This window comes from Taudactylus pleione, unplaced genomic scaffold (genome assembly GCF_031769625.1).
Source record: "Taudactylus pleione unplaced genomic scaffold, aTauple2 ptg000839l, whole genome shotgun sequence".
Taxonomy (NCBI): Eukaryota; Metazoa; Chordata; class Amphibia; order Anura; family Myobatrachidae; genus Taudactylus; species Taudactylus pleione.
Genome location: NW_028285241.1, coordinates 212,771 through 222,395, shown reverse-complemented (window position 1 = coordinate 222,395; position 9,625 = coordinate 212,771). Strand labels below are relative to the sequence as shown.

General features: G+C 37.9%; 1 pseudogene; it reads right to left on the bottom strand.

The window, feature by feature from the left end:
• Positions 1-2,086: 2,086 nt before the first annotated feature.
• On the bottom strand, positions 2,087-2,204 carry LOC148474512 (5S ribosomal RNA; annotated as a pseudogene).
• Positions 2,205-9,625: the final 7,421 nt, after the last annotated feature.

Below are 9,625 nucleotides of genomic sequence, written 5' to 3'. Positions count from 1 at the left end.
GATGCCTGTTTCTTTATTTATCAAGCCGTTCACACATTTGATGTAGTTACTTCAGCAGTCCACCTATTGGTGTGACAGCTTGGTCAACTGATGCCTTCTTTTTCAATGTTTGGTTGTTAAAGTCACAACATAATAAAAAGGCAAATTTATAATATGGCGTATCAGACTTTTGGCTTTAAATTAGTTTGTGGACATGTAGTATAACTTTCTTGGTGCAGTGCCTCAAGAAACCCTGGCAATTGGGTAGTTAATGACTTCACAGCATAAGCTTTTGATGATCATCTGGTGTTAGTATGACCTTTGAGGCTGACTGAGAATTTTGGTCAATGTGTCCCATCTGGCTGTTGAACTCACAAAAAAACAAATTTTCTAAACCATTGCAAAGACTGAAACCGTTGCCACGGAGGTGCAGGCAGCGGGTACTACTAGATTAAGCAATTGTACAACACCTGGAACATATCTAGCCATATTGTTCAGTTGTGCTTGCACACCATTATATTTTCAAGACCTATTTGCTCTGTTGTCATAACCCTGCTCAACATTATTACCTGTATCTAAACCATCATTGCAAAGTTTCTGTTCTATTTCAGCAGCAAAACCACTGCCTCTTTTCTTACTTGTTTCAATAAAGTCTATGAGGCTCTCTTCCACACTGCATTTTATGTATGAAATCCTAACATATATGATTATTTCACACAGATGTCTCATTTGTGCAGTGTCTGGAGTGCAGTGAAAGATAATAGAATATTTTTCGTCTCTTACTGTATATACTATAAATTCTTTTTTTTAGTCGCTTTGGTACCATGGAGGATAATGCAATCATTTTGGATGGCTGGTGACAAATAGTCAACTGCCTTTCTAATGTTTTTTTTTTAAACTATTTTATTGTATTCAGTATATGACAACATTACAGAAAAATTTAAACTTTGTATTACATGGAAGATGACAATAAAGATATACATTGTATCTATAATAATAATACTAATTAATACATTTATACTTTATGGAGAAAGGTAATGGATAGAAAAAGGAAAATAAAACAAAAAGAAAGAAAAATTGCCAGTTATTGAAAACATATCGGGTACAATTTTAGAAAATCGAAAGGTAAAGGTGGCATGTCTTATTGAGCAATTAGATGTAATGCCCAAGTGGTATCATCAAATACTTTCATAATTTTATCAGAAGTTTCAGTGGGTAAATAATCTTAATATAAAGCGTAAAATTACTTAACTTTTTCAATATCATAAAGAGCAGAACGTCTGTCAAAATAAAGTATGGATAGCAATTCTAATTTTAATATTTCTATTGATGGAACTGTCTTCGAGAGCCAGTATTGTAGAATCAATTTTCTAGCTAAGGTTACAGGACCAAACTTTATGCCACAATTTGTCCATATCTTGGGGTAATAAATCATTCTAAAGAAAGTGAAGTTAAAATTTACAATTCGAAACTAACTTAAAAAGAGAATATATAGGAGTAGGCATAATATTATGTAATAGAGAGTAAAATGAACCGGGGTTTATTTTGCTATTGATATAGTGTCGGGTTTGTAAATATAGAAAAAAGTGGGAATTAGGAATGATAAAAATCCTTAAATTTCTGAAAAGAATATAAACTGCCTCCAGGGTCAAAAACATTCTGAATGGCTGCCAACCCTTTTTTTTCCACAAGGAATAATGAGAAATGAAGCACAAGAAGAAGAAAGAAGGGCTTGTTGCTGGGGCACTCTTATACAGAATATCCAATCAAATCACATATAAAATATAAAACATAACTTTTAATACATAGAATTAAAATAAGGTTGGCCCCCTGTTAGCATATAATAAGGTGACATATATCGAGAACGATAATAGAAGTTCTCGATAAATGGTGGCGAAGATATTATATGAGGTACGAAATTCCCTATGACAGAATGTTAATAGATTGTAACGATATACATGTGTTAGGGGATATGAACCTATTGACCCTGATAAAGTTTAGACAAACTACAATATAATGACATATCTATGCACTATCATTAAACATATTGCCATCACTGTGCAGCATCCTGTGTTACCAAATAGCCCCACTTCACCTCATGTGTAAAAACCTACAGCACCTGGTATTCCCAGGTGGTCTCCCATCCAGGTACTAACCAGGCCCGTACCGTATAGCTTCCAAGATCAGATGAGATTGGGCATATCCGGTAGGGTATGATTGTAGGTAAATCTGCCCGAAATAGGGGAGTGTGAATGCCCAAGTAAACACAGTGGAGAGGTATTTGTAGGACTAACTTAGTAAAGGAAGTCCACTATATTAAATGATACACAGTTCAAAAAAAGTAGTGCATAAGCGAACTTTATTGTAAAAAAATATATTATTATTTATTTGCATATATTCATATCCAAATTAGATCATATTGTAATAACCTGTGACTCATACATATAAGTAACAGATTCACGTATGAAAATGATAGATCTCAACTACTGCGGATCTATATATGTGAAACATACTGCCATGCATATAAATTATATGAACCAAACAAGCCTACAGTATACAATAAGCAGTCAATCCACATGAGCATAAAAGAAACCAGAGTTAGTGTCCAGTATGAGCATTGTAATGCAATCCAGTTAGCATATAATACAAAGGGAAAAATAATGGAGATTCACAGTGAGAAACACTACTGGTATTCCTGAAATGATTGCTAGATGATAAAAGGTGACTGTAATACTGTAATTCAAAATGGGTATACCTGCAACATATCCTCCTATATGAGTCAACGGACCCAGATGAAAAAGGCTGCAAATACAAAAATACCAGCATATACCTAATGGTGAATAAACACAAATGTGTAATTCTGTTTAATATTCTGCAAGGAGCAAGTCACCTAATATCATAAATGCAGGCAGCTGATTAAAGGAGGAAGCGTATAGTATATCCCTTAATTCTAACACAATGCTGTAATCTCAGCGCAGGGCAGGAATGTCCTACACCAGGGAAGCAATCGTGAGGAGGAAACCATGTTATATTCCCATTTAAAAAGAGTTGGTCAGGGTGAGCTGATCACTGTGAAAGAGTAGTCAGTGAATAATATAAGCAGTAAGGTTGTCCACAAATGTGGAAGGCAGCGTCTGCACTGACATAGCAGTCAGTCTGCAGACATACATACGATCTCAGGGTAAAAGTCTCTAAGAGTTCGGTCCGTGCACTGGCCGAACTTCCGGAGTCCGTGGACGCGCGTTTCACCAGGAGGTGGCTTGTTCACCTGTCCATTGCCGCGTCATAAGTGGTCTAGGTCTTTAAGCCGGATCTTTCCCTCATTGGGACGTGTCCGGTGGGCGTTCCTACTAACGCCACTGGACAGACTAACATGTCTGTCAAATAAGTCCCGCCCATGACATATGTCATCAAAGGCTTTAAAGTACGGTCTCTCATTCATAAGAATACAGCCAGTGGGCGTTCCTATTGACGCCTTTGGGCAAACTAAACTGTGTTACAAAAGAGTCCATGTAGATTTAAAATCTGTTATACGTGTATGCTGAGCTTTGAATGCAAGCAAGACATATTGGATCCTATTAACCCTTGATTGATATTAATCCTAGGTAATAAGATTAGAGCTGATGTCAGAGAGTAATCTGAGCTAGCTTAATCTACAATAAATATAATAAAATGAAATTTGAATTACACTGAGTAGAATTACAATAAAAATAAATAAATAAAAACAAGAACATTTATAAATAATGTAATAATGTAATATTATAAATAAAATCATTGTGTATAAGTAAAAATTGGGGGTGACATTGAATAAGGTAAGTGTTGTGCAAAATAAAAGCGCACGTGATCCGTGACATAAGAATAGAAATAGTGAAAATCAATAATTAAGATAATTAGTTAGTGAAATAAAAATGTGTAAGTGTCCATGTGTGAGTAGAAAAAAACGACAAATAATAGAAACTAATTAAAACAGTGCAAATGTGAATCCAATAATTGAGATGGTGTGCAGATAAAATCCGTGCAAAACACCAGTATTAAAATATAGTGATATACGGATGATAATATATACATCTTATAAAGATATTCCAGAAAGATGGAATAGTGCATATACAAACAAAAAGTGATAAAATTGAATAAAAATGAAATAAAAAATAAAAAAATATTGTCAGTGAGACAAAAAAACTCACTGACAGTGATTAAAACCAAACTGGTGAAATATTAATAAGTAGGTGATGAGAAAAGTGAATATAGAATATAATGATATAAAAAATATATATAAAATAATACCTATTTAAATGCAACAAAGCTAATAAAAAACTAATACTTATACTAAAAGTACTAGTTATATATTTTTGTGAAGTATGTTCCAAAACTAATGAAAGAAAAGAAAGTGATAATTACTATAAACTAGTCAGAGAAATATTTGATAATAAGGGTATAGAGAGGTCATAAACTAATGACAAGAAAACAAATGAAAATTATGCCCTAAGTAAAGGGCCAAACTACCTAAATACTTCAACGAGTTTTTACTAGTGTATTTAAAAAACTAGGGTTATTCGTGTGTGATGCTGATTTCCGTGTGTTAATAAAAACACACTGTAATTAATACATTCGTTCAACCCTTTGGGGGTGAGCGCACCCAATTTGAATGTCCACTCACTCTCACGTTTAAATTAATTCCTGTGTCAATTCACCACCTCGAATCCCAAGTTTAACTTTTTCCAGTCCATAAATCTGCAAGTCCCTATGATTCCCTTTATGGTAGGTATTGAAATTACGTGCCACTGATGTCAGTTTTTTAAATTGCAATAGGTCGGATGAAGCATTCCTAATGTTTCCTGCATGTTCCAGAACCCATTGTTTAAGGGTTCTGGTGGTCATCCCCACGTATTTCATCTTACAACTGCATGTAATACAGTATATGACACCCGAAGTGTTACAGTTGATAAAGTCTTTCAACTGTATTCTGTGGCTATTGATATCCAAAGTATAATCACTTTTAATCATATACTGACATGCCTTACAGGAACCACATGCAAGGGATCCACCTCCCATTCCTTCTTTTTTTGGTTGTTTGATGAAATGGCTTTTGACTAAGGTGTCTCTCAAGTTCTTTGATCTGCGCCATCCCATAGCAACTTTCGTTCCCAATGTGAGTGATAGGTCCTGATCCAGATGGAGAATTGCCCAATGTTTTTGGATTATTTTTTGTATATCTTTCCATTCCTTGCAACAGTTCCCAATAAACCTACATTCTTCCGACTTAGTTTTATGTTTGTTTCTCAGTGTATTCGTCTCTTCCGAGAAGATCAAAGATTCCCTCTGTATATGGCGGATGCTTGTTTGTGCCTTCTTTATATTTCTTTTGCTGTAGCCTCGCTCACTCAATCTCTCAGTCAGCTCTACACATTTCTGTTTATACAAATGTTCCTCAGAACAATTACACTTTTACCTAAAGGGTAATTTCTACGGTTAGTTTTCTACTGTGGGTGGAAAGTGTGCGCTTGTTTGGTGTAGGAGACTGTTAGTAGCTGTTTCCTTCCGAAAAAGTTCTGTATGAATATTACCTTCGTTAGTTTTGTAGATTTTCAAGTCTAAGAACGGAACCCAATTTTTACTGTAGTGGTGGGTCAATCTTATGTTAATGGTGTTTTTATTAAGGTCATTAATGAAACGTAATAATGATGTTTCATGTCCCTCCCATATCATAAGTATATCATCGATATTCCACCACCATCCTACTACATTTTGTGAGTAATGGTCCATGGACTCTCCAAATACCGTTTCCCGCTCCCACCTGCCAAGAAAGAGGTTAGCATATGTGGGGGCACAGGCCGCCCCATTGCTGTCCCCCTAGTTTGCAGGTAAAAGCGGTCCCCAAAGGTAAAATAGTTTTTGGTCAGAACAAATTCAAGAAGATCCAACAAAAAATGGTGAAAAGAAATTGGTTCTGCCATTCACAGAAAATAATCAACTGCTTGAATTCCTAAATTGTGATCGATGCACGTGTACAATGATTCAATATCTAGGGTGACCAAAAAGTGGTCTCTCTCCAATTTCACATCATGGAGAACAATGATCGCGCTATGGAACGCACATTACTTCCGATTTTTCCAGGAAGTTGTCATAGATGGAAGAAGCTTCTTGAAGAAGCTGCTGTATTGCAGTGAAACGCGTTAAGGATTACAGAGACCACTTTCATTTCAGCTACTGCACCAGTATACCATCATTTCATCACTCCCCCAGCCAGGGGTTTTACACAGCCCGGTTTTCTTTCCATCAAGAGTCCTGTTTGAGCCATCACAGGACCAGATTATCAGCTGCGGCCAAGTTTGTGAGTCAACACATGCCACCCACATCTCTCTGGAGAGAGCTACAGATCACTGGGAGTCCGGTCGCTCATTATCGGAGTGAGCCACCTCATTGCTGAGTCCGGCCTTATCCCGCTGGTTACTTCACGCCACTGTGTCACGGACCTCAGAGTTCACAGCTGCAGTGCTCCTGCATGCACTTCTGCACTGCCGTCTAGACATCAGCACTTCCAGCCGCATACCAACCGGTTTCCACTCCGGGCTGACACCGCATTCCATTCTGGACTCATTGCATTACGCGTCTGAGGGGTGAGCATGAGCCATTAATGTTGTAAGCGGTATATCATTACCCAGATCCATCTATTGGCACACTTTTGGGGTACCCCACCACGACTTTCTATATGGCCGTCAATTGGTCTCAATAACCACTTATTTGTGGAGGTCCACTCCCTGTCTGCACGGAGCTTTAAGGAGCCATACTAAATTTTTTGGTAATACTGTTGCCGTTACTCTAGGATACTTCTTTTCATCCATTCATCTATTTATTGTTGCAGAGACACGATTTTATTTGTATGTTTTATATTCATTTCCTTCTGTTGTATTTATTTTATTGTAATCATACAATTTATTAAATGATCTACTATCACATTGTTTCAATGCAATAATGTGTTTCTAGCGCCATTCCACATATACCATTTTTTTTTTTTCATTTCATAGATGGAACGCAAGCAGCTTCCGGTGGAGACCGGAAGTGACGTCATCGTAATGTCTGCCGCGAAAAAAGCGGGAAATAGAGCACCAATAAGAAACCATTGCAGGGGATAAATAGGATTTGTTTTTCAAACACAAACTACCTTTGCCTGAGGAAGGATCCTGAGAGGTCCGAAATGCGTTGCAGGAGGTGCAAGTTTGTGAACCAGGAGGAACGTCTTTTGGGATCCTGCCATCATTTGGACTATTAAAAGCTTTCTGCGGTGGTACCGAGCTAATCCTGGCCCGGAACCCTTTGCTAATCTTTAGCACTAGCCCACCGCAGCATCTCCATTTGGGGAGACTTTGACATCTTGGATCCCGATTCCTCTTTTATGTCCATGTTATTATTCTTCTTGTTTTTAAATTATTGTTTGAATAAATGATATCATTTTATTTTTACTGGGTGGATATTTTATGTATTTTTCCCTTCCTAATGTAAGGCTTCATCTACAATTAGCGCTATCCAAGGCACTATTTCTTGTTTTGTTGCATGGATTTTCCGTAGTATATCCGATGTGTCCTGTATATATGACGGCAGTCCCAAGACATGTTTTCGCAAGTGAAGATCCACAAATCTGCTTGCTTTCTCGGATAATCCCCCTAGGCCCAAGACTATAGGCCTTCCTGGTGGTTCTTGGATGTACCTTATGAACCTTGGGTAACAAATAGAAGGTTGGAACTTTAGGGTTAAGTATCTTAAGATATTCATGTTCTTGTTTCAGGATTATACCTTCTTTCAAGGCCTGATCGATCATTCTGTTGAAAATTTTCGGTAGGATTAAATAAGATCTTTTTATAGCAGCTCTCGTCATTGAGTTGGCGCATCGCTTCTTTAAGGTACATGTCGGTGGGCCAGATGACAATATTTCCACCTTTATCGGAAGGTTTATGACCACATCCTTCCATTGTTGAATGTCCTTAAGTGCTTTGATTTCTTGTTTAAGTTCTCACACATAAATTGTTTATGTTTGTTATTATAATAAAGTTTATCCAGATCTCTTGAGACAAGTTCCTGAAAGATTTTAACCTCCGGGCTAATATATTCCTGTGGAAAAAATGTTGACTTTCTTTTGCAGATTGGTCTAGTATGATCAGGTGAGTTATCCATTGAGATGTCGTCTTGTTGTAACTCTTCCAATATCTGTAACGCCTCCAGATCCTCTTCATGTAGAGCCACGTTTTTGTTCATCCTTGGTTTATCTGAGATTAATCTTACATTTTCTGATGACTCTTTCTGTTGGTTAGCAAAATGTTTCTTTAGAAGGAGTTTACGTCCAAATAGTTTTAGATCTTTTTCCCAACCAAACCTGTCAAAAGATCTTGTCGGTGAAAATGAAAGTCCCTTGCTCAAGACAGCAGTTTCTAATTCAGTAAGTGTTTTATTAGAGAGATTAATTATTGTTAGACTCTTAGTAGTTATCTCTTTGGTGTCCTGATTGGGTATCTGAGTGGCGGTCGATGATCCCAGTTTGGTTGTTCTCCTGGATCTCTTCTTGCTCCGCCTCGTTTTCCTCTTGCACTGTATTTTGTTCTCCCTCCTCTTCCTAATCCTAAAAAAGAAGCTGAGGGGTGTTGATCTCTATATGTATCTTGTCGCAGGTTCGGGTGAAGAGATCCGATCATGTTATGTTCTGGGAAATCTTCTCCACCTGAAGATTCCAATTCTGATAATGTATATATTTCCTGAGGTTTAAAGGGTTGTCTACTGGTATTCACTCTATTCCATTTAAATATATTGCCGGTCAGGAAGTCACGTTTATCTCTATTAAATTTATGCTTTTTCTGTTCAATAATCTCAAATTCATAGGACTAGTTCTTTTTTGTGTCTTTCGATTGTTTTTTGGAAGGTATGGTCCTTTTCCCAATTCTCCAGTTTCTTCCCTAATTCCTCAATCTCTTTTTCACATTCGTCCAAGGTAATATGATTATGTTTTCTAAGAATAGACATGAGATCTTGAGAGCATTTTAAAAGGGTCGCTTCCCAGTCTTTACTCAAATTGTCCGTAGCTAATTTAAACGCTGGAAAAATCTTCGGTCGTAGACCTCTAGGTGTGATCTTATGTTTCAAATAACTTTCTAGGGTCGTGATATCCCAAGATACCCTAGTTTGGCGTTGAAGGGCAGATCTTAACTTATACCACTTTTACACCGGAGCTAAAACCCGGGTTTTTGAAGGGTTAACCCGGGCAGCTCCCTGGTGTAAAAGGGGAGAGAGTTGGATCGCCGGGTCAAGTGACCCGGCAATCCAACCCAGGTAACTAGCAGGGTTTAACACTGGCGTAGCTCGTGAAACCCTGCTGTGAGAACAGCGCACTCCGGGTCACGATGACCTGGAGTGCGCTGCTAGCCGGTCGATTGGTCCGGCTTCAGTGGCACTTGGAGATGACGTCATCTCCAAGCGACCACTTTCACTCCGCAAAAGCCAGGTCTATGCAGACCCGACTGCGGTGTGAGCGGCGCTGACTCGGGAATATCCCGAGTCGGCACCGGCAAAATTCTGGGTCTGATCCGGATAGGAACTTTGTTCCAACTCCGGGTCAGACCCGGAATTTAGGTGGAAAAGGGGTATTATGTAGGTCTTCAGA